The following is a 26,301-nucleotide window of genomic DNA, read 5'->3' on the forward strand; positions in this document are numbered from 1 at the left end:
CTAGATTTAAAAATAGCACATACTGTTTGGTTCAATTTACATAAAATTGTACAAAATGTAAACTGATATATAATGATAAAAAAGCATAAAACAGTGATTACCTGCAGAGTGGGAAGTATCAGGGATATTTGGGTTGAGGAAATTTTTCATTATTTTGTGCTCTCAGTTTCAAGAGTATCAGTTCAGTTCAGTTCAGTTACTCAGTCGTGTCCAACTCTTTGCGACTTCATGGAGTGCACCATGCCAGGCCTCCGTGTCCATCACCAACACCTGGAGTTTACTCAGACTCATGTCCATTGAGACGGTGATGCCATCAAACAATCTCATCCTCTGTTGTCCACTTCTCCTCCCGCCTTCAATCTTTCCCAGCATCAGAGCCTTTTCAAATGAGTCATTTCTTCCCATTAGGTGACCAAAGTATTGGAGTTTCAGCTTCAGCGACAGTCCGTCCAATGAGCATTCAAGAATGATTTCATTAAAGATGGACAGCTTGGATCTCTTTGCTGTCCAAGGGACTCTCAAGAGTCCTCTCCAACCCACAGTTCAAAAGCATCAATTTTTCGGCACTCAGCTTTCTTTATAGCTCAACTCTCATATCCATATATGACTACTGGAAAAACCATAGCTTTGACTAGACAAACCTTTGTTGGCAAAGTAACGTCTCTGATTTTTAATATGCTGTCTAGGTTGGTCATAACTTTTCTTCCAAGGAGCAAGTGTCTTTTAATTTCATGGCTGCAGTCACTATCTGCAGTGATTTTGGAGCCCCCCAAAATAAAGTGTCACTGTTTCCACGGTTTCCCCATCTATTTGCCATGAAGTGATATGACCAGATGCCATGACCTTAGTTTTTTGAATGTTGAGTATTAAGCCAATTTTTTCACTCTCCTCTTTCACTTTCATCAAGAGGCTTTTTAGTTCTTCTTTGCTTTCTGCCATAAGGGTGGTGTAATCTGCATATCTGAGGTTATTGATATTCCTTCCAACATCTTGATTTGAACTTGTGCTTCATCCAATCCAGCATTTCTCATGGTATGCTCTGCATATACATAAATCTGATCAAATTGTCTACTTTTTGTATGATTTATTATATAACAATTATATCTTAATAAATTTGTTGCAGTTACATATTTTATGAGATGGCTGGATGGCATCACCAACTTGATGGACGTGAGTTTGAGTGAACTCCGGGAGTTAGTGATGGACAGGGAGGACTGGCGTGCTACAATTCATGGGGTCGCAAAGAGTCAGACACGACTGAGCGACTGAACATATTTTAGAAATTCGATTTAAATCAGCTCACCAAAATCATACTATTAAATATTTAAGTTAGACAACCAAAAACTTAACTTTTAAAAAGTCATGTTTTTTATTTATTGGTGAGAGGAGAGTGAAAAATTTGGCTTAAAGTTCAACATTCAGAAAACTAAGATCATGGCATCTGGTCCTATCACTTCATGGCAGGTAGATGGGGAAACAGTGGAAACAGTGTCAGACTTTATTTTTCCGGGCTCCAAAACCACTGCAGAAGGTGATTGCAGCCATGAAAGTAAAAGACGCTTACTCCTTGGAAGAAAAGTTATGATCAACCTAGATAGCATATTGAAAAGCAGAGGTATTACTTTGCCAACAAAGGTCTGTCTAGTCAAGGCTATGATTTTTTTAAGTGGTCATGTATGGATGTGAGAGTTGGACTGTGAAGAAAGCTGAACACTGAAGAAATGATGCTTTTGAACTGTGGTGTTGGAGAATATTCTTGAGAGTCCCTTGGACTGCAAGGAGATCCAACCAGTCCATTCTGAAGGAGATCAGTCCTGGGTGTTCATTGGAAGGATTGATGCTGAAGCTGAAACTCCAATATTTTGGCCACCTCATGAGAAGAGTTGACTCATTGGAAAAGACCCTGATTCTGGGAGGGATTGGGGGCAGAAAAAGAAGGGGACAACAGAGGATGAGATGGCTGGATGGCATCACCAACTCGATGGACATGAGTTTGAGTGAATTCCGGGAGTTGGTGATGTACAGGGAGGACTGGTGTGCTGCGATTCATGGGGTCGCAAAGAGTCGGACACGACTGAGCAACTGAACTGACTGAAGAAATACTTACAAAAGCAGTTTAGATTGAAATTCCAATAGTTTCGAAAGCATAGCTACATTGAAACTGATGAAAAACGTAATGGTCTCTAGTACCTCAGAAATTGTTAAAAATGCTTGTATCTGAGTTCAGAAAATAGGGATATTTCCAAAATCAATACATTAAAAATTTTAATACTAAGAAACATAAAATATACTAAGGATGTAATTTTTATTAGATGCTTTTAATGTATTTTTCTTTATCATATTTCCCTTCCTCCATTTGTTTCATGACTTGAAACTATTGTTAAAACAAAAGTTTATATTTCTATACTTTGGAGTCAAAATTGTTTTTGATGCATACATAAATCATAAACAGTTGCTTAAAATTATTTTTGCAGGTAGAGTACTAAGAAGGTAACAAGCAATTTTTAATCCATCAGTACATCAGATTTGACATTTGAAAATAGGAAAAAAAATTTTGACAAACTTAAAATAGAGCACATAAACTATGTTAACCGTGACGTTCTCTATTTCATTCAGACTAAAATGTAAGTAACAATAACAGTTTAATGGATAAGGAAGCTGTGGTACATATACACAATGAAGTATTACTCAGCCAGTGAAAAGAATACATTTGAATCAGTTCTAATGAGGTGGATGAAACTTTAGCCGATTATAAAGAGTGAAGTAAGCCAGAAAGAAAACCACCAATACAGTATACTAATGCATATATATGGAATTTAGAAAGATGGTAATGACAACCCTGTATACGAGACAGCAAAAGAGACACAGATGTATAGAATAGTCTTTTGGACTCTGTGGGAGGGGGGTGGGGATGATTTGGGAGAATGGCAATAAGCATATAAATATCATATAAGAAATGAATCTCCAGTCCAGGTTTGATGCAGGATACAGGAAGCTTGGGGCTGGTGCACTGGGATGACCCAGAGGGATGGTATGGGGAGGGAGGTGGGAGGGAGGTTCAGGATGGGGAACACGTGCACACCCGTGCTGGATGCATGTTGATGTATGGCAAAACCAATACAATATGGTAAAGTAAAAAAATAAAATTAAATTAAAAAAAAAAAAACAATAACAGGTTAAAAGTTTATTTCCAGCTTTTGATATAATCTTTAAAATAATTGACATATATGGTGAGAACCATCTGTGATTTCACCTTAGCTTGCTTAACTGTTTTTCTCCTTTTAGAACTGCTTGGTCCAAAATCATATGTCTTTCTGGATTTTTGTTTTTGCTGTTATTTTTCAATACTAGAAACAGACCTACAACAGCTTTCCACTTTCAATACACAGTTGGGAAAGATTGAAAAGCAGGGAGAGAAGGGGACGACAGAGGATGAGATGGTTGGATGGCATCACCGATTCAGTGCACATGAGTTTGAGCAAACTCTGGGAGACAGTGAAGGACAGGAAAGCCTGGCATGCTGCAGTCAACTGGGTTTCAGAGTCAAATACAACTGAGCGACAGAACAACAGTAGGACTTCCTTGATCACATCATGATAAAATTAGGGTTAACTATTCCACACACAGAAGATGAAATTGAAACTAATGTTGAAATGAGTAAAATTGGTAAGAAGTACCACAGAAATAGTTTACTATGAAATTCTAATAGGAGAACCATAACTACATTGAAACTGTTGTGTTGAAAAGTAGTGGTCTGCAGCATCTCAAAAATTGTTAACGTTTTTGTATTTCAGATCAGGCAATAGGAATACTCACCCTCAAAATCTATACAATACTAATTTTTAAATTTTAACATAAAATATATGAAGTGATTTTTTTAATGAATTGTGCAGTGCATTGTATAACATCAAATCCTTTAACAAATCCTCATTTTTCTTGAATATTTATACACTAACTCTGTCTGTGGAAAATAGCTTGGAAGGAAAATGTTCTAATAGAATGCAAATTGAAATAGTTTGTTTTAGTTGATCTTTCAAAATAGTGAAAGAATTATGTGTGGGTTTAGTTTTGAAATGGACTTACACATTGAAGCAACCCATGTAATATGAAACTAAGGTGTTTATTATTTAGTGTAACGTTTTTAATATCATTAGTTGACAGAAAATAATCCTTTTGTAGAACTATTAAAAGGACATTTAAAACTATTAAAATGAATAATCTTTAAAACATATCAAATACATCAATCTATGAAGTAATCACATGAATAATTAGGTCAAAACCACCACCTGGCACACAGTACTATAGTCATACTTAAAATCTCTATTCTCTGAAAGTCTTTATAATAAATGCAGCTGCCTCACTTATTTTTCTGTGTCATCATAGAGCTTATGTATACCTTTTACAATGTCAAGATGATGTCACTGTTTTCATATATATTGGAAATTATCAGGTTTTTAAAATCACAGTGTTCCTATGGAAAGCTAATATCAAGTTTATATTAAAGTGAAATACCATTCAGGTGATAAAGTGAAAAACTCTGTACGAAGTCACTAATTTTATTTCTACTTTATAATCTTTCAGGAGTAAATATTTAAACCTCACCCCTAAAATATGCAAGTAAATCTTCCAATACTAGAGTGACATATAAATTCATTTTGTTGTCACATGTTAGCAATCAAAACTGAAGCACTAAGATTTTATGGTGGTTAGAAGGAAATATAAATAACTCTAGCCTTTACAAGTAAAGTGAAATATACCCTAAATGAAATTCCTAATTTTCAAAGTCCTCTTTAATCCCTAAAATAACAAAAGACCAGTTTTGTTGTTCATGATGAGCTAGATGCACAATTTCCTGGTACTAACCTTGAAAAATGTAATCTCTATTATTTTAAACATCTTTTAAAATCAGAGCACAAGTACTTTATAATAAATCTGAAAATTGTATGAGTAAGAAAGCATGTCTTTTGATGTTCTGAAAATGCAGTGTGTTCAAAATAGCTTCCCTCATAACTTAGTTGGTAATACATTTTTTGTATGTTCAATTATTCAAGTAGTAGCAAAACAATTTTTAGTAGATGCTGTACCTATATAATAATTTTAAATGAGGCACACACCAAATACAGTGGATGAGGAATATTTTGCATGCACGTGTGTGTACACATATACACACATATGAAAAAAATAATCTCCTTCTTGCATACTCTGAGCTATTTTATTTAGTGCACTAGTGTGTTTCAGTATTTTATATTGATTGCAGTATTCACAATCCCTGCAATACACCTTCAGCTATAGGTGTTATTTTTATCTCCATTTGACAAAAAAGAAAGAACACATAGATTATATACAGTCCCAGAATCAAATATAGAGGAGGCATTTTTGAAGTGCCCATCCACATTACTTTGCTTCAACTAGACATTAAATTTTATTTTTTATTCATACTCTTATTGTGGGGATATTATAATTTATACTTTAAACATTATACAATTAATGTATAAATGTTGAGGAAGCTTTCTACATTATAAGTTAGAACACTCTATGAAACAAGAGATTGGTTCAAGATTGAGAAATGAGTACAAGAGGAGTATCTCCTGTCACCCTCTTAATTTAAATTATATGCTGAGCACATCATGAGAAATGCTGGGTTGAATGAGTTACACGCTGGAAGAAAGATAGGCGAGAGAAACATCAACAACCTCAGATATGTAGATGATACCGCTCTCACTGCAGAAAGTGAAAAGTAACTAAAGAACTTCTTGATTAGGGTGAAGGAGGGGAGTGAAAAAAACAGCTAAAACTAAATATTAAAAAAGAACTAAGATCATGACTGTTTGTGTGTGCTAAGTCACTTCAGTCATGTCCAGCTCTGTGCCACAATATGGACTGTAACCTGCCAGGCTCCTCTGTCCATGGGATTTGCCAGGCAAGAATACTGGAGTGGGTTGCCATGCCCTCCTCCAGGGAATCTTCCCTACCCAGAGATCGAAACCAGGTCTACATTGCAGGTGTATTCCTTACAATCTGAGCCACCAGGGAAGCCCAAGAATACTGGAGTGGGTAGCCTAACCCTTCTCCAGGGGATCTTCCCGACCCAGGAATCATCATAGCATCTGACCCCATTGCTTCATGACAAATGGAAGGGGAAACAGTGGAAGTAGTGACAGATTTTCTTTTCTTGGGCTTTAAAATCACTGCAGATGATGACTGCAGCCAAGAAATCAGAAGATGATTGCTTCTTGGCAGGAAAACTATGAAAAATTTAGACAGTGTGTTGAAAAGCAGAGACATCACTTTGCCAACAAAGGTCCTCCTAGTAAAGGCTATTGTCTTCCCAGTGGTCAAATAGGTTTATGAGAGCTGGACAATGAAGAAGGAAGAGTACCAAATAATTGATGCCTTTGAACTTTGTTGCTGGAGATGACTCCTGAGAGTCCCTTGGGCAGCAAGGAGACAAACCAGTCAATCTTAAAGGAAATCAATCCTGAATATTCATTGGAAGAACTGATGCTGCAGCTGAAGCTCTAGTATTTTGGTCATCTGATGCAAACAGCTGACTGATGGGAAAAGTCCTTGATGCTGGGAAGGATAGAAGGCAGAAGAGGGCATCAGAGGATGAGATGGCTGGATGGCCTCATAGATGTAATGGACGTGAACTTGGGAGATGATGAGGGACAGGGAAGCTGCAGTCCATGGGATTGCAAAGAGTCACACATGACTGGGCTACTGAACAACAGCAACACTGTGAATGAACATAAAAATTATAGGGGAACTGTGTTTCTGTCATCCATGCTTGATGTCTGGAGTTTGGATTTGGATTCAAATCTATCTCCTTTTTCTATTTTTTTTGTATTTAAAATATTCAATTAGGAAAAGCTTGTCATTTCTATGCAAAGCACAGTTTGAAGCAATGTACATTTTAAACATATAGCAATAATTTGCATTTCATTAATTCTAGATTTCATTCTCTGACCCTCTCTCTAATTCCCACTTTTTCCTTTTTTTCTATCCATTATAATTATTCAAAGTTCATCCATATTTATAGAGATAGTTCAATACTTCTAGGTGTTTTATAAAGCGGGCTGAGTTAAAATCACTGAAGTTGGACCTTAATACAATCTTCATTTTATTTACTCTGCATGTTTTCTACCTGAATGCATGCTTCAGTTTTTGGGCTGGGGGGCATGTAATTTAATTCTGAAATGCCTAGTGAAACTGTATCTATAGATGATGAAAATTAATCCCAAGTGCCTATATGCACAGAGCTGATTTTGGCTAGTGGTCAACAAGAGGGTGCATTTACCATAAAAACCATGCTATCAAATTATTCCCCAGGAAGAATTTTACTTTCCTTCTGAGACCTGTGATAAAAATTTTGACACTAAAAGTATACACTTGTGCTTGCAAACTAAGGGAGTGTGTGTTTTGGGAGCAGGATATAGCAGGCTGAAACACCTTGATATTGGGGTTCCAGAAACAGTTGTTTTAACTTCACCCAGGTGAAAGTCTTGATATTAATAAGATAACAGAAACTATGATAGCTCAGTCATGTCCAAATCTCAGGTCCCCATGGACTTGAGCCTGGCAGGCTCCTCTGTCCAAGGGATTCTCCAGGCAAGAATACTGGAATGGGTTGCCATTCCCTTCTCCAGGAGATCTTTCTGGCCCAGGGATTGAACCCAGGTCTCCTGCATTGCAAACAGATTCTTTACCATCTGAGCCACCAGGGAAACTCAAAGAAACGGTAGGTGTTACCAAATACAAGTTTGTATATCCCATGAACAGTGAGGCCAAATAAACCAAAACATTAGAGTTTGGATCAGAGAAATGTTTATTTCTGGGCTGAGCAAGGAGAATGTGTGACTTGTGTTCAAAACCCCAAACTCCCCAATGGTTTCCGCAAAGAGGATTTTACAGCCAAACTTGGAGTCAGGGTTGCAGGATGTGGAACTTTTTCTGATTGGTGTTTGGTGAAATGACAGGGTACTGCTGCAGGAATGTTGTGTTTAGCCTGAGGGTACCATTCTCCATCTGGCTGTGGGCCTTAGTTCCAGCAGAAGAACTCAAAGGTGTTTTGTTATGTACCACTCCATCACTTCATGGCAAATAGATGGGGAAACAATGAAAACAGTGACAGGCTTTATTTTCCTGGGCTCCAAAATCACTGCAGATGGTGATGAAATGAAAAGACACGTACTTCTTGCTTTGAAGAAAAGCTAAGACCAACCTAGACAGCATATTAAAAAGCAGAGACATTACTTTGTAGACAAAGGTCTGCCTAGTCAAAGCTAGGGTTTTTCCAGTAGTCATGTATGGATGTGAGAGTTGGAACATAAAGAAAGCTGAGCATTGAAGAATTGATGCTTTTGAACTGTGGTGTTGGAGAAGACTCTTGAGAGTCCCTTGGACAGCAAGGAGATCCAACAAGTCCATCCTAAAGGAAATCAGTCTTGAATATTCATTGGAAGGACTGATGTTGAAGCTGAAACTCCAATACTTTGGCTGCCTGATGCAAAGAACTGACTCATTTGAAAAGATCCTGATGCTGGGAAATACAGGAGGAGAAGGGGATGACAGAGATGAGATGGTTACATGGCATCAGTGACTCAATGGACATGAGTTTGAGCAAGCTCCAGGAGTCAGTGATGGACAGGGAAGCCTGGCATGCTGCAATCTATGGGATCTCAAAGAGTTGGACATGACTGAGCTACTGAAATGATCTGAACTGAGGAGGAACCAGGACCCTGCCCCAAGGCTGCACTAGTGTCTCTTGGCTGCTCCTTATTAGTTTCTGTAGTTGTTTCCTTCCCTGGTTAGCAACTGTTTGAATTTGTCCTTTGGAATTCAGAGAACTTCAAGGAGGCTGAATGAAACTTATTTCCTACAAACACGAAACCAGGGATTTGTATCTGGAATGACGCCATAGAGTCCTGCTCCATTTCACAGGTAAGAAGCAATGTAAGAATAGGGAGGACAGGAGTCATCCATTTCTGTCTCTTCACACTTAGGGGACATATATGCACTTGCATGATATATTTCACATAAATACTTTCTACAAAAAATTTTATTATTTTTTGACACAGTAGTTGGAGGGAAATTTATGTTTAAAACTCTTTCATGTGATACTAGATATTGATCTAATTTTTGAGATACAGATTTAAGCTATAATTTTGTTAGAGATTTAAATATAATTTAGAAAGATGTAACGATAACCCTGTATGTGAGACAGCAAAAGAGACACAGATGTATAGAGCAGTCTTTTGGACTCTGTGGGAGAGGGAGAGGATGGGATGATCTGGGAGAATGGCATTGAAACATGTTTAATATCATATATGAAATACAAAAAACCTCGAATAGCCATAGCAATCTTGAGAAAGAAGAATGGAACTGGAGGAATCAACCTGCCTGACTTCAGGCTCTACTACAAAGCCACAGTTATCAAGACAGTATGGTACTGGCACAAAGACAGAAATATAGATCAATGGAACAAAATAGAAAGCCCAGAGATAAATCCACGCATATATGGACACCTTATCTTTGACAAAGGAGGCAAGAATATACAATGGATTAAAGACAATCTCTTTAACAAGCGGTGCTGGGAAAACTGGTCAACCACTTGTAAAAGAATGAAACTAGAACACTTTCTAACACCATACACAAAAATAAACTCAAAATGGATTAAAGATCTAAACATAAGACCAGAAACTATAAAACTCCTACAGGAGAACATAGGCAAAACACTCTCTGACATACATCACAGCAGGATCCTCTATGACCCACCTCCCAGAATATCGGAAATAAAAGCAAAAATAAACAAATGGGACCTAATTAACCTTAAAAGCTTCTGCACATCAAAGGAAACTATCAGCAAGGTGAAAAGACAGCCCTCAGAATGGGAGAAAATAATAGCAAATGAAGCAACTGACAAACAACTAATCTCAAAGATATACAAGCAACTCCTCCAGCTCAATTCCAGAAAAATAAATGACCCAATCAAAAAATGGGCCAAAGAACTAAACAGACATTTCTCCAAAGAAGACATACAGATGGCTAACAAACACATGAAAAGATGCTCAACATCACTCATTATCAGAGAAATGCAAATCAAGACCACTATGAGGTACCATTTCACACCAGTCAGAATGGCTGCGATCCAAAAGTCTACAAATAATAAATGTTGGAGAGGGTGTGGAGGAAAGGGAACCCTCTTACACTGTTGGTGGGAATGCAAACTAGTACAGCCTCTATGGAGAACAGTGTGGAGATTCCTTAAAAAACTGGAAATAGAACTGCCTTATGATCCAGCAATCCCACTGCTGGGCATACACACTGAGGAAAGCAGAAGAGAAAGAGACACGTGTACCCCAATGTTCATCGCAGCACTGTTTATAATAGCCAGGACATGGAAGCAACCTAGATGTCCATCAGCAGATGAATGGATAAGAAAGCTGTGGTACATATACACAATGGAGTATTACTCAGCCATTAAAAAGAATACATTTGAATCAGTTCTAATGAGGTGGATGAAACTGGAGCCTATTATACAGAGTGAAGTAAGCCAGAAGGAAAAACACCAATACAGTATACTAATGCATATATATGGGATTTAGAAAGATGATAACAATAACCCTGTGTACGAGACAGCAAAAGTGACACTGATGTATGGAACAGTCTTATGGACTCTGTGGGAGAGGGAGAGGGTGGGAAGATTTGGGAGAATGGCATTGAAACATGTAAAATATCATGTATGAAACGAGATGCCAGTCCAGGTTCAATGCACAATACTGGATGCTTGGGGCTAGTGCACTGGGATGACCCAGAGGGATGGTATGGGGAGGGAGGAGGGAGGAGGGTTCAGGATGGGGAGCACATGTATACCTGTGATGGATTCATTTTGATGTTTGGCAAAACTAATACAATTATGTAAAGTTTAAAAATAAAATAAAAAAAAAATATCATATATGAAACGAATCACCAGTACAGGTTCGATGCATGATACTGGATGCTTGGGGCTGGTGCACTGAGACAACCCAGAGGGATGGTACAGGGAGGGAGGAGGGAGGGGGGGTTCAGGATGGGGAACACATGTATACCTGTGGCAGATTCATGTTGATGTATAACAAAACCAATACAATATTGTAAAGTAATTAACCTCCAATTAAAATAAATAAATTTATATTTAAAAGAAAAAAAAGAAAAAATATATAAATAAATATAATTTTGCAGTTAGAGTCTTTAAAGAAATCTTTGTTGTTGTTGTTGTTCAGTCACCTGGTCGTCGTGTCCCACTCTTTGTGACTCTATGGACTGCAGCAAGACAGACCTTCCTGTCCCTCACCATCTCCCGGAGTTTGCCCAAGTTCATTTTCATTGCATTGGTGATACCGTCCAGCCATCTCATCCTCTGACGCCCTCTCTCCTGTCTTCAATTCTCCCAGCATCAGGGACTTTTCCAATGAGTCGTTTGTTCATGTCAGATAACCAAAATACTAGAGCTTCAGCTTCAGCATCAGTCCTTTCAGTGAATATTCAAAACTGATCTCCCTCAAGATTGACTGGTTTGATTTCTTTGCTAGCCAAGGGACTTTCAGGAGTCTTCTCCAGCACCACAGTTTGAAGGCATCAATCCTTCAGCGCTCACCTTCTTTATGGTCCAGCTCTCATAAACATACATGACCACTGGGAGGACCATAGCCTTGACTATATGGACCTTTGTTGGCAGAGTAATGTCTCTGCTTTTCAACACACTGTCTAGGTTTGTCATCGCTTTCCTGTCAAGAAGCAATCGTCTTCTGATTTCATGGCTGCAGTCACTGTCTGAAGTTATTTTGGAGCCCAAGAAGAGGAAATCTGTCACTATTTTCACCTTTTCCCCTTCTTTTTGCCATATAGTAATGGGACCAGATGCCATGATCTCAGGCTTTTTTTTTTTTTAATATTTCGTCTTATGCTGGCTCTTTCACTCTCTTCCTTCACCCTCTTCAAGAGACTCTTTAGTACCTCTTCATTTTCTTCCATTAGAGTGGTATCATCTGCATATTTGAGGTTGTTGATGTTTCTCTCTCCTAACTTGATGGATCACTGCCTTGTTGTGGAGAAGGGGCATGTGTGACTCAATGAAGCTATGAGCCATGCTGTTAAGGGCCACCCAAGATGGACAGGTCACAGCAGAAAGTTCTGACAAAACATGATCCACTAGAGGAGGGAATGGCAAACCACCCCAGTATACCTGCCATGAGAACCTCACGAACTATATAAAAGGTGAAAAATAAATTTTAGGGAGGAAAAAAAATGCCTACAAAGATTTTTCTCAAAAGTGTTATAGAGCAGGGTTCTGTGTGAGTAATATTTTTCTACCACTCTTCTGGTAACATATAGAGTGATTTTGCCTTAGGCCTCAGCATGGAAACTGTACCAAAATTAGTGAATCGAGTCATTTCCAGTTATCTGACTGGTATGTGGAATATGGCCACCTTAAATCATAATCTCTCTAGGTATACACATTCAGCAACTTGAACAACCTGCTGGTAGCCACCCAATTACTCAAATTTCTGAAAATCAGAGGGCAGATTCTCTTTCTAGTTCTAAAATCAGACCCAAGCACTAAGATAGAAGTGCCTTCAAGGCATTCTGTTGAGTTGTTCCACTCAACCTATTTCACCTTTCTAATCTAGGTGCCTGAAGCCCCTGAAATGTTTTGAATTTTGCAATATGGCAATCTTGTTTTTAGAATTTCCTAGGAGCAAACCTAAGATGCTTCCGGTATTCATATATTTTATTCACATGTAAACAGTCTTACTCTTCTTGGATTTCAAGCTTCCAGTGCTGTCCTTTAACTGAGAGCTTTTAATTGCTATTAGAATAAAGTTGTTTTTAAGTGAAATCTTTAATTTTCCTATGAAGGGAAGCTTAAACCTAATATTGTGTTGTGTTAGTCATTCAGTCATGTTTGACTCTTTGTGACTCCATGGACAGTAGCCTGCCAGGCTCCTCTGTCCATGGAACTGTCCAGGCAAGAATACTGGAGTGGGTTGACATTCCCTTCTTCAGGGGATCTTCCTGACCCAGGGATTGAACCCAAGTTTCCTGCACTGCAGGCAGATATTTTGCCATCTAAACCACCAGGAAGCCACCCAAACCCAATATTATCTCCTTTAAAAAGAAATACTAGTAAAATAAAAACACAATAAATCAGCAAGCAAAGCAAGCAAAAGGAAAAAGCTGTATTTGATAGTTGAAGTTTTGCCCACTATATGGGCAACATGGAGTTGGCAATAATGTGGTGGGTCTGTCACTTGAAGGTTAAGTTGCATGGAAGGGGCAGTAAAAAGGTATGTATGATCTTTGGGAATTGATTACCTCAAGGAAGATTCTTACAAAAATGAGTTCAAACAATAGGAACTAAACAAGCACAGGAAATGACTGAAACAGTCCACTTTTAGTTAATCAGATAAAAATTTCCAAGGATTTTTCAGAGAGGTCTATGTAAGAAGAAATATATACAATAGAAAGTACTTTGGTTTCTAAATAAATTAATTAACCTGAGAGATATTATTGTAGGCTAAAGAGTTTGGAATTTGATTGTATTTTATTATTATAAAATACAGATTATTGACCACAAAAAAAAAAAAAAGAAAGCAAAATAGTTGTGTATAAACAGATTTGGTGGAGTGGAAAAATCTTCACTGGGAATCAAGTGCTAAGGCTTCAAACCTACTTCTGCATTTGTAACCTGGATGACTGAGTAAATTACTCAGCTTCTAAGACCCAGTTTTCTCTGCTATAAAATGAGATTAGATTTGAAGACCTTTAAAATCCATTCTAGATATATTGTAAGAGTTTAGTCTTTGCAAAATTAATCAGAAAGGAACAATAATTAATTAATTGGTACTATAAAAGTTCAGAGGAGGAGGAAATAAAGACTGAAATGATTGGGAGGATATTACAAATGGGGTAGAATTTAAACTTTATACATCATGGTTGCTTAAAAAGCTGGGCAAGAATTTTGTAAGCAATGAGAAAAATAAGAACAAAAAGCCAGTACTAGTAAGTAAATGATGAGGAAAAATAAGGGCATATTTGACAGGAAGGGCAGTTGATTGCAAGTGAACCACTAAAGAGAACAGCCTCATAGGAGTTGAGAGTTGAAAATGACACATCAGACAGAACTGCATGACTTAGCAATTTATCCTAGCATATTAAGTTCTCATAGAACATACTACAAGACCAAAATATATTTCTACCTTTCAAAATATACTTCAAAACATAAAATATTTTAAAATACACAGTTATGGGTAGAGTATTTTGCTCTCTCCATTAGTGTGTAAGCTCCATGTGATTATTGTCTACTTTGTTCCTTCTTTATTCATAATATTTAGAATAGTGCCTAGCATAAGATACATTTTACCTAGGTTAAAGTTTGCTTTAAAAAAATCAGAATTCGTTTTCACATCTTGAAAAATGGGATAGTGTACATTAAAGGAGTCTTGTGAAATCACTCCCATGTTTAGAGAGATATAAGGAAGTTACAATTACTATGAGAAGCCTTATTCTTTTTTTAAAAGGAGATCTAGACATTTTTGTAGCTTTTCAGCTGAAGGCATTTATGACTACATCCTAAATATTGGTAAATAATGGATCTTCATTTTTCAAGTAGAAATGATAAATAGTCAACCATGGTTTGTTATTTTACTCTTGGGGCACTGTGTTAAATGTGGGTGTACCTGGATTATAAAACAGCCTCTGCCACTGGAGTGAAAGCCATTTGAAAGTCAGTACAACTGCAACTGCTGTTTGCTATGGAAAACTGTGTGAGTATAGTATTTGAAACAATTTAAAACAGCACGACAGTAGATGTACTCATGGTACAGCATTTGTGTGGATTTCATTTTTCTGCAGACTTGAAGAATTGCCTTTCTGTTCTACTACGTGATTTTTAAAGTCATAACCCTAATATTTAAACATAAGAGATTTATAAATCATTTGCATTATTATCAATATTAAGAACAGGGCAGACATTTTTCGGACACAAATTAGAATCATTGAGGGCTATTAAATTTTGATATTCTGTGTATTTTGTAAATTAATTTATTTTAATTTGAGGCTAATTACTTTACTATATTGTAGTGATTTTTGCAATACATTGACATGAACTTTTAACAACACAAAATTTTCGGAAAAATTACTGTAACTTCTGACGTCTTTGTATTTGTTTTTCACAATTGTCCCAATCCAACAATCACATGATAAACAGCAAATCAACATGCATGACTTTTCCTCTCATCAAATTAATAAAGCCATGGAGAAAATTGCATTTTCTGTTGATTCTCAGCTAAGGGTTTGGAAATTTATAACGTTTTCATTATTATAGGTGAGGGATTATCCCTCAGCATTGCTGGGAAGGAAAGCTTCCCATTGCTCTTTGAGGGGCCCTTGCCTGCTAAAGTTGCAGTAGAAGTGCTAGCAGCAAATCCTAGACCTGCCCATTGGTATGGCAGCTATTTTGTCATTATCATAAGTGTTGTAACTCTTAATGCCTTGTTCTTTCTAAAATACCTCTAAAAAGTGTTGTTAGTTATCAGAGCTGGATGCCAAAAACAAAACTCCCTTAAGTATCCCAACAATATTCCTTACCTCTCTGCCATGCCTCTCTATTGGAAAATAGACTTAATGGAAATTCATTTTATAGCAAACTTTCTAGAAGATCTATCCATTATGAAAGATTCTACATACTTAAAATACTTTAGAATGACAATTACTTTTAAGAATACACATAACAGATGAATTAGGTAAATTTGTTGCAAATGAGAGTTGATTTGACAGTGGATGAGTTATTAATCAGTAACCTCTGTTTTAATGTAAACATATTAACACTTGAGTTCTGTTTTGGCACATAAAGTTTGAAATAGATTGAATAAAAACATTTTATGACATTTTCTTGACTACTTAAGTTCAGCATCTAGTAATAGTTTTCTATTTATCATTTTTCTTTGGTCAGTTTAATGATTTCTCATTTTTGCTGAGAAGAAGTTACCACTTTTCAACTTTGAAAAATGGTAAAACTGCCAATAAAGAGACAGATAGATAGACAAATAAAGCTAGGATGCAACAGCTCTTTTGATGCTTTTTTGTGTAACTATATTGCAAGTAAAAAAAAAATTTGCTTTGGGACATATCAACCAGTAGAGAGTCTAATCACAACCTAAACAAAGTGATGCAGAAAGACCTTGAAGAGATATCAGATTGGCTATTGTAACAAAAGTAAAATGAATTGACACATCTGGTTCACTAAATAATTACCAGGGTATCTCTGTTAGTTACAGCTCTGCCATTTTAATTTCAGAGAAAGTTGGCACAGGAGGGAAAAAGTCAGAAATTCAGCATCCACTATTCATTTTTTCATTAGAGGTCTAGCCACAAATACAAAATGCCTTGTCTTCTTCAAATTTGTATCTTGTTCCTACATGCATGTTAGTATCTTACCAATAGGTTTTACTTTTTCTATAAGCCCTAGGACAAAAGTATCAATGTATCTTAGTATATTACTTAATAGTCTATAATTAGACTGAGAACCAGAGAAGATATATTTGCTCTATCACTATTATTTGGGAGTCGGGTCTGGAAGTCAGATTCTTTTCTACTATGTAGTTTGATAACATGGATCATGTCGACATCTATATATATAAGATTAATGTTTATTATACGTATGAATAGCAGCATTATAGAAAAGTTCATGATGTTAGGAACATTAGTGTAAGTCTCAATTTTGAGATATGAATTGATGTTAATAATTAATAATGTTGGAAAAAATGCTAATAAGATGGCCCTCAAGACAAATTGGCACTGTTCCCACTAGACAGATAATATTTTTATTAGTATCTTGTTGATAGCATCTATTGCAGTAGTAACAAATTCATAAGGCTTGTTTTTTTCTCCCTGAAGTGATTCAGAGAATTTGAACTTAATTTTTGTTAAAGATGCAAAATTTTCACACTATATGCTTTTTATTAGTCGGTTGACTATAAAGACATTGAATCTTGCTTAAAACTCTATATTGTAGGCTACATCCAGATTTTTAGCTAGAAATACAAGCCAATGTTAATATGATTAAACCATGTTATATTAATAAACAATAGCATTTTTGTTTGAAAACTTATTTACTGTGGCTACATGAAGGCCACTTGCTGGGGACCAGCCCCGGTGGATCCAGGGTATTCGAAGCGGGGACGGCGTCGGCGAGGATCAGGAAACAACTGCTTAATTAAACGTTAATTGAGGATATAAAGAGTAATAGAATGAGGATAGCTCAGTGAAGAAATTCAGTGGAGAAAAGAGGCTGAATAATTCAGCCAGAAGGTAAGAGAAAGAACGACATGGTGAGACCAAGTTTCGGTGAACAAGGCCCGCACTTTATTTTCCAAAGTAGTTTTTATACCTTAAGTTATGCATAGAGGATAATGCAGGAAGGGGTAGAGTCAAGCAGCAAGCCAGGCTTTCTTCCTGCAAACTTATCATATGCAAAAGTTTAGGTGATTTGCATCATCTTCTGGCCCGGAGGCCTTTTCCTCTAAAGGTGATTATTCTAAAGTCAGGCGCCAGCCTCCAAAAAGCATTAGATAAAGTTGCATTCCTACAGAGCAAAGGTGTGGTGGGCTATAACAAGAAAAAGAATTAATTCAAGGGTCCCAGGTTACAAACATTAAAGCTACTATTTACACCAATTATATTAATCAATACACTGCCAGGGACACAGCAGGTAAGGGATATGGAGACTTAGCAGCAAACATTGGCCCAACAAGTGAGAATCCCTTCACCAATACAATTTCTAATCAATCTTTTAACTGCTCAAAGGAATCTGTATTTAGACAGTTTAGAACATCTCATGCCTCTCACAGTTTGGAGGCTCTGAGCAATCACATGTGGCCGGAAAAACCTATTCAGGCAGGCTAGAGGACTTCCAAGGGAGTTTGTAGGTTGAAACACTGTCACACCCAGGAATTATTAACTGGAGCTGTAAGCTAACTCTTTTTTCAGAGAGGTAGTGGGGGACAGCCCCCCGTAAAGTCAGAGGTGTAGGTGAAAGCACAAAGCAGAGAGTAGGCAGACTCTGGTTTTGGGGGTAGATTGCTCGAGAATTTCCAGGGAGACTCCTGAGGCTTGATCCCGCCTTTGTGTATGTCAAGCCTCCTTCCTCATGACCTTTGCCACGGGCGGAGCTCGCTCCCCACAGCCACTTAAAAGAGAATTTTGGTGGTTATACTATAAAGTTTTATACCCATTGAACTTAAATAATGTTTCTACATCCTCTTTTCTATTTGAAAATGATCTTGCTAAAGTGTGGTTTTCTCTTCTGGACTTTCCTCCATCAGCAGCACTTAACATATATTTTGTTTAGAGAACCAACAGATTGTGCTAGATCATATGCTATCTCATATCTGTGCCTCTGTGGCCTAGCAACATGCAATGTGAGATGACCTGTAATGAATAGAGTAAAAGTTTAGACCCTTAGGTCTTCAGCAACAGCTCTTGAAAAACAGGAGAAAGAGATAAGGCCTGAGCTGAAGGAAACTGCTGACATTTAATTTAAATGGTGCCAAATCTAGCTATAATTTGTGGGTCAATGAGTTTCTATCTTTCTTGCAGATGTTTTTTACATAACGATGAAAGATACTGAATTTGAAGTTGTCAGCATTTTAAAGATACATGAAAATGGGAAACAGTCTGTTCACTTTTGTTTTCAGTAAAGTGCATTCTGCTTTTTAAAGGAAAAACAGAGGATGCATTTAAAGTTATCACAAATAGAAGGAATGAACGAGGATGCAAAGTTATGCTATTCCTCTAATTTAATGAATTATAATGAGTAGAAAATAACATAAAATGAAAGACAGTGAATGGGAGAGAAGAATATGGAATGACAAAATTATAGTGGCTAGGAAGGTTCTTTATTGTATTCTATTCTTCAGTTACATTTGAGGGCACAGAAGAGGAGAAATAGAGGTCATTCACACAAACACAATTTATCATTCTTATATGTGAAGCATGGTGATGGGCCCTTGCAGCCCCAGTTTTTGATACCCTTCTTTCCCCTGTATTCATGGCTAAAAGAAGAATTAGAGGCCGTGTATGTCAAATGTGCAATTCCAAGCTTTGACTTTATTGACAGCAGGTATTAAGTTCAGTGCCTTCTAGAGACATTTGTGAGTTAAACTTAATTTATAGTTGAGTAAGAAAGGGACCAAACAATTAAGGGACTTGACAAAGAACACAAAGTCAGTTCCACAAATCATGGAACCTGATTTCTTTATTTCAGTTTAGAAAGAACTGGTTTCCCATTCTCTGTTTCCTTATAGCTATCTCTTAATATAAGTCCAGCTTCAATTAAGAGAGTTCTTTAAGCAACTGTTAGTTACATGCTTTGAAGTCAAACACATTGACCTATAAAGGAATGGAAGTTTACAGAATGGTACTTTTGGCTCTCTAAGCTTTTTCAGAAGGCAACATTCTGTGAGTTGAACACATGAATATTTGATACTTTCAGAGGTAAATTGACTTATTTGGAACACTATTTCCTAGAATATAGAGAAAATGTGTTTTTTACCTGAAGATTTTGTCCTATATTTTTTCCTATTGCTTTTGACAGTTTGTTGGGTGAAGGGAAATTAAATTTATGGGAGAGATGTTGAAGGGAACTGATTTTGTGTCACTTTCTTTCCTTGCTCTTCCTTTGTTTTTTTAGTTACCTGTATATATTTATTGGAAAGTTGTGAGCAACCTCTGTAGGTGAGACTGCTGTGTGAAAAGGAGATAAGCAGAAATGTTTCTTTATTTCATAGTCAGTTTTCAACATTCCCAGAGAGCTGACAAAGTAGAACAAGGGCAGAACAGCTTAACAATATGATATGAGTAGGCATCTTGAATTTGGGAGTACTTTATTCCATTGTTCCTACTAGACAGATCAATATTTGTGTTTTCTAAAAACTATACTCATAATGACAACTTAATATTTCACGTTTAAAAAGCATGTTCATATTCTTATTTCATTAATAGCTCTGAGAGGGAATATTACTATTCTGATTTTACTGATAAGAAATGTATACTTAGAGTTTTTACTTTTTACCCAGCAACCCAGCTGATAAGGTACAATGCTGGGACTTGAACAAGGTCTTCCTACTACAGCCTATTTGCTTCCACCCCCATTACACACACACACACACACACACATCTGTACTACAAAATAAATCAGAGCGGTGTAGTGGGTTGGAAAAGCAAGTCTTCAAATATAAACTGATTTAAAAACAACTTTTCACTCAAATAGAAAGCCTTAGCATTTATTTTTTAAATCTTATAAGAGAAGAAATTGCTAGCAGTGATGATTTCTGAAGAATGGATTTTGGATAGGGAGTTCACTTTTCTTTATAGTTCTTTCTGAGGCATGTTAATATTTTCCCAATAGGGCCATGCCATTAACTATTAATAGTCAATCTATCTTCAGTATGAACAGTAAAATAAAAATAGAAATACCTTAGATTTGTATGTACAATAGTATTTCCCCTCTCATACTACAAATGCATCTATTTTTCCCTTTCCTTTCCTTTCCTTTTCCCTTTCCCATTCCTTTCCATTTAACAATTAAACCAACCGAGTCCTGCGCAAGTAAAGAATGGTACATGAGATCTCACAGCTAGTTTGTGTTAACCACAAATCTCCCAAACTCATGTTCCTAATTCTAGACCACAGCCCTTTTGACAGCAAAAGTGTATTTTTACTTCTCTTGTACATCTCCTCTTAATTCAGTCTTAGCTTAGTTGTTCTGAGGCTGATAGGACTTTAACATAATGTGCTTCAGCCATGCTTAACACTCCATGTTATTATCAAATAACTTGAAAAAATTGTATTAGAAGTGTTATTTTCAACTCCAGAAGAACTTATCAATTTGGAAGAATCTAGTTCACCATGCCACACTGAAATATTACAATAAAACATTGTGATTTCTGACCCTATATTGTTATAAATCTAAAAATGAATCACCTAATTTAGTTGTACTTTGTGGGTTCATATATAACATATACATATAAAATATGAATTTGCTATATTTTAATATTGGTAGAATTTGATGTAGCTTAGAACTAAAAAACAGCATTTCTTCACTTTTTGTATCTGTTAGAAAATGTGAAATTTTCAGTTTCAGCAATGAATTTTCACAATCTAATTGAAATATAAACAGAAAAGATGTATATTTTCTTCCTCTGCTCTCTCACATTTGCGTAATCATTGTAGGTTCTAGCAGACACATAATGTTTAAGTATTCAGTGATACATCTTTTAATTAAAATACTATACAATATAATTGCATAATTCCAACTATCCCATTATTACCCAAAGGAATGCAGCTGATATTAAAAAAGATAGTTGGTTAAAAAGAGGTCACCTCAGAAAGGGTAGCTTAATTATATTTGCATTTTGTTGACTCCAGAGAAGAATAGTTTGCAAGCCCAAAGGCAACATTTACAAATATATCCACATGTCGAAGCAGCTTTCCCTGTACCAATTTACACTATAAAATTAGTATACAAACAAGACTTTGCTCATTTTGCATGCAATGTCTTAGAAAATAATGTTTTGTTAGACAGAAAATAAGTTGTTTTTTTTTTTTTTTATAGAAAATAGTTGTGATTGTTTTAAAACATACTGTCCCCTTAGGAAGTTAGAGACACATTGCTTAGAATTCACTGAGCATCCAAGTAGTAAGGATGGTCAAAGGACTGTCATCCTTTTGGCCATATGGTCTATGGAAAGTCAATGACCTGGAATCCTGATTCTTCCCGTTCTTGTTATGTGACCTGGGATATTTTAATTAAACTCATTGAGCCTCAGTTTTCTCATTCATAAAATAAGTATAATAATACCTATCTTGCATGGTTCTAGTCAAAATTAGCAATAAGGCAAATTTCGTAATGAATTCCTAGCAGACACTCAATAAAGGCAGTTCTGATTCTTATAGTTTTTTTTTTTTAAACATCAAATGTCATAAAACATGATGCAAAAAAAACCCCACCACAATCCTTTGCATTATAGATCAACAAAATGGGAGAGAGTGCTTAATTTATAAATGCAATTGAGAATAACTTTTAATAGTGGCATAGACTTATGATAGCATGAATTCTACTTTGTTTTATGAGTTGTGTGTTCACATGTGATTTCCTTGGTTTTATGTGACTCAGTTTCTGCATCTCAAAATTGGGCTATAAAGATACCTATTTCATTGAGAGTAAAATGCTATGATACAGCTAGTATACCTTATACAGGGTTTAGCCTCTTAAACTTTCAGTGACTGTTCTTATTCAGTCACTCCATCATGTCTGACTCTTTGTGAACCCATGGACTGCAGCATACCAGGCTTCTCTGTCCTTCACCATCTCCTGGAATTTTCTCAAACTCAACTTCATTGAGCCAGTAACGCCATCCAACCAGCCCATCCTCTGTCATTCCCTTCCCCTTCTGCATTCAATCTTTCCCAGCATCAGGGTCTTTTCCAATGAGTCAGCTCTTTGCATGAGGTGGCCAAAATATTGGAGCTTCAGCTTCAGCATCAGTCCTTCCAATGAATATTCAGGGTTGATTTCCTTTAGGATTGACTGGTTTGATCTCCTTGCAATCCAAGGGACTCAAGAGTCTTCTCGAGCACCACAGTTCGAAGGCATCATTTCTTCGGTGGTCAGCCTTTTTTATTGTCCAGCTCTCACATCCATACATGACTGCTGGAAAAAACAACTTTGACTATATGGACCTTTGTTGGCAAAGTAATGTCTTTTTTTTAATATGCTGCCTAGGTTTGCCATTGCTTTTCTTCTAAGGAGCAAACCTCCTTTAATTTCATGGCTGCAGTCACCATCCACAGTGGTTTTGGAGCCCAAGACAGTAAAGTCTGTCACTGTTAGTTACTTGCAAATTTTGAATGGACTATGAAGTCCAAATGATAGTGAAGGTGCAAGGCATTGTAAACTGTAGTATTAATGTCATGCAAAAGTACTTAGTTATCATAATTTAAAAATCACAGAAATTTTCATAAATATGTTTCTTTAGAAGAATGGGAAAGGGAGAAAAAAGCATAACTACCTGTTCTGTACTAATTTTCACTACTTAAGAAAACATTAAAGTAACAGTAAGACAAGATGTATAGTTCAAGTAAGCAAAGAAAGCTTTCGTTTCTCTTTGATTTTGCACTTGGGAAATTTTTCTTGATCTTTTTCTTCAAAGGGAGCAGCAAATTCATTTATGAGAGCCTGGGGTCACAATTATTATAAAAAGGAACAGCTTTTCGTACTTTGGTAAAATAAAACAATTCAATTAAGCTTATTCAGCATGTTTTGGTGTTTTAGCAAGGTTGGAAAGGACATTGACTTCTTCTTTTGAGGAAGGCTTTAGAGTAATTTATATCTCTACAAACATACTACTTAATTTCCATCATGTGAATAGGCTTTAAACCAGGGAGTTTTGTCAGTTACATAGACAATGAATCCAATCAGGAAGACAAATTGTACACTGCAGTTAAGGTGGCTGAATTTCTGATATAAGTGGCTGTATAATCATGAGAGCTTTACTTCTAATGATAACAGAGCTGTTTCTTCTTGAAAACAGTTACTTCACCCTTAGTGAACAATTTGTCTTGTAGACAATGCATTAGCGTTTTAAGTGACACATTTTTTGGCCTGTTCTGGAAACTAGTTGGCAGAATTCTGACAGTGAACAGAAGCTCTCAGACAAGCCCTTGATATTTCTTCAAGTAGCTGATCTGTTCAATTCTAAGCATTGAAAGCTTAAGTGAAACTGGAAGAAAACCCGTTTTACTGTCTTTAGTATAATTTTTCATATATTTTTTTAAAAATCAGCCTAAACAACATGTTAGCTACATGTAAGCTATACTTTAAAAATAAAATTACCAGATATTTTGTGAAGCTTCTATATTTAGGGGTATTTCCCATTTGTATCAATTCTCTACTCTCGGTTTTATAGTGGTAGAAGGCTTTTTACAAATCTGAATTTTTTTTCTATAATATGAGCAAACCGTTAACAGAAATGTTAAATTGTAAATGGATGACTTTGGTTAATTGTACATCAATCTTATGGACAGTTATCCTTATGTTTCCAGGGTTTATTTTACAGTTGTGTATTAATTATCTTAAAGAATATACGTCATACAACTTCTTTTTGAGTGTCATAGATTTTGTGTTAAGTAACCATAGGTGCAAAGCTTGACTATGTAACTTACAAGTTATATGACTTTATTATTGGAAAACAGGACACAATATGCCATTCTGACATGGTTGTCTAAGAATAAAATGGGATAATATATGTAAATACCTTAGCACAGTGACTAATTCATAGTAGGCACTTAACACATCATTTATTTTACTTCCTTTTATTGATAATCATAAAAATAACACCAAGACTCTAAAAACTGAATTTAAATTCCCTGATGAATTGTCTTTTCTGATGATTTAATAAACCACAACAAATAATTACTGAATATTTGTGGCCTAGACATTCTTCAAGGTGCTTGAGATGAACAATAAAATATATCTGTTCTCATAGCACTTTGAATCTAGCAAAGGAAGAGAAAATATTAAATGCTAATCAAGTTACTAAATTTTAGAGGATATTAATATATGATAGCCTTTCTGGAGCATTGTAAACAGGATTAGAAGTGCCAGGGCTTGGGGTGGTGGCAGTTCTGTAGATGGTCAGGGTCTGATTCATGAAAGGGTAATAGTTGAAGAAATATTAAATGTGGTATGGAATTTGGCTAAGAAAATATCTAAGGGAGAATTTTCCGCTCAGAGGGAATAATTAGGTGATTACATTAAAACATTACCAGGATGTACATGGAACTACAAGGAGGCCAGTGCAGATAAAGCAACTTAAACTGAGGGGAAATGTTAGGAGAAAACATAGTGGGAAGGGATGCTGATGGTGGCAAGGGAGATAATTTTAAGGGTCTTGTAAGAAGCCACAGGAAATAGATGGGGAAACAGTGGAAACAGTGTCAGACTTTATTTTTGGGGGCTCCAAAATCACTGAAGATTGTGACTGCAGCCATGAAATTAAAAGACGCTTACTCCTTGGAAGAAAAGTTATGACCAACCTAGACAGAATATTGAAAAGCAGAGACAATACTTTGCCAACAAAGGTCCGTCTAGTCAAGGTTATGGTTTTTCCAGTGGTCATGTATGGGTGTAAATGTTGGACTGTGAAGAAAGCTGAGTGCCGAAGAATTGATGCTTTTGAACTGTGGTGTTGGAGAAGACTCTTGAAAGTCCCTTGGACTGCAAGGAGATCCAACCAGTCCATTTTGGAGATCAACCCTGGGATTTCTTTGGAAGGAATGATGCTAAAGCTGAAACTCCAGTACTTTGGCCACCTCATGTGAAGAGTTGACTCATTGGAAAAGACTCTGATGCTGGGAGGGATTGGGGGCAGGAGGAGAAGGGGATGACAGAGGATGAGATGGCTGGATGGCATCACCAACCCGATGGACGTGAGTCTGAGTGAACTCCGGGAATTGGTGATGGACAGGGAGGCCTGGTGTGCTGCGATTCATGGGGTCGCAAAGAGTCAGACACGACTGAGCGACTGAACTGAACTGAAGAAGCCACTGTGAGGGTAATTACTTAACTCAGAGTAGAACAGAGAACTGTGGCAGGCTGTTATCCAAAAGAGTGAAATAATTTTACTTTAATTTTGAAAAGATCACTTTGGCGGCTGTGCTGAGAATACTGTCTTTGCCTTAATGGAGTAAGTAGAAACTTCGGTGATTCCCAGGAGCGAGAGACTAGTGCCTTGAAACAGGATGTAAACAGCAAAGGTGCTGAAAAGTAACCAGATTCTATATTTATTTGAAGGTAAAATTAGGATGATGCCCCAACAGACTAAGATGTAAGGTGTGAGAACAACAGAGATTTCCAAATAACACCAAGATTTTTGGGTCCAGTAACTGAAATAATAGAGTTGCTATTAACTGAGATTGTAAAGAATGTAAGTGAGGCACATTTGTGGAAGAAAACAGGATTTTAGTTTGATACATCTTAAATTTGAAATGTCAGACATCCATATCCAAATGTTAAACGGTCAGTTGGATATAGGAATCTGGAGTTTAGGAGAAAACTCTGGGCTGCAAATACACATTTGGTGATTGACAGCATATGGCTGTTATTTAAAGATGAGAGACTGGAATTCACCAAAGGAGTGAATGTGTAGAAACAGAGGGGAATAAACCCTAGAGTCATCCAACATTTATAGATCTAGGAGACTA

General features: G+C 36.6%; 1 protein-coding gene across 3 annotated transcripts in view; it reads left to right on the plus strand.

The window, feature by feature from the left end:
• The window catches only part of LOC538674 (protocadherin-11 X-linked), an 801,970-nt gene that overhangs the window by 194,202 nt on the left and 581,467 nt on the right, over window positions 1-26,301 (plus strand). The window lies entirely within an intron of this gene.

This window comes from Bos taurus, chromosome X, assembly GCF_002263795.3.
Source record: "Bos taurus isolate L1 Dominette 01449 registration number 42190680 breed Hereford chromosome X, ARS-UCD2.0, whole genome shotgun sequence".
NCBI classification, from domain to species: Eukaryota; Metazoa; Chordata; class Mammalia; order Artiodactyla; family Bovidae; genus Bos; species Bos taurus.